An 815-nucleotide genomic window follows, 5' to 3' on the forward strand; every position below is an offset into this window, starting at 1 on the left:
ATGTACTATTTCCCAATTACCTACCTTATGTCAAAGTAGCATATTTTGGGGTGGACTATGCTGATCTCCTTCAGTTATTTTAAGGAAAAAAGTGATTTAATAGAAGGAACTAGATGTCCACAAAACCATTAGAACAGAGGAGCGGCTCTAGCAGGAGCTGAGTAATGACTTCCAGAATACCACAGATATGACCCTCTCAAGGTGCTGCAATCTCAATCACAAAATACAAAATGGGCTTAAGAAAGCCAGTTTAGGAAGCCAAAAACACTGCTGTCACTAATGCTTCTTGACAATCCCCAGTGGAATGTAGTGATTGGGCCTGGAACATGGAGAGTGAGATTCGCCACCCTTACAGCTGCCTGCTGCTCTATGAAACTGTGACCAGAGTCACCACCTGGGTGGGCATGTTAGATTCATGGAAGACACTGTGGCTTAAAGAAAGAAGTTGCTTTGGCATCAGAGAAACCGGAATCTGAATCCTAGCTGTCACTTACTGGCACTTCCATGACATTCTTTCCCAACAGCCACCAAAGGCACCAAGGCCGTTTCTGCTTCATTTCCAACTTCAAAATTTCATGCAAATGCATCTAGTTGTGGAATCTCATTCGCACCCAGGACCTCAACTGCAAGACTGCAGAGTGAAATTTTTAGCTTGACAACTTTACAGTGCAGAAATGCACAAGACAAGGAAGTGGGAATAGATGTCAACTGCCTATTGAGTACATTCAGCTCTAGTAGTTAAGATATTCCCTCTGTTCTTATCTATTCCTTCGATTGGCAGTGCTGTTACAACAAGATCAGAATGAGAAAACTTA

Source organism: Hipposideros armiger, unplaced genomic scaffold (genome assembly GCF_001890085.2).
Source record: "Hipposideros armiger isolate ML-2016 unplaced genomic scaffold, ASM189008v1 scaffold_30, whole genome shotgun sequence".
Lineage (NCBI taxonomy): Eukaryota > Metazoa > Chordata > Mammalia > Chiroptera > Hipposideridae > Hipposideros > Hipposideros armiger.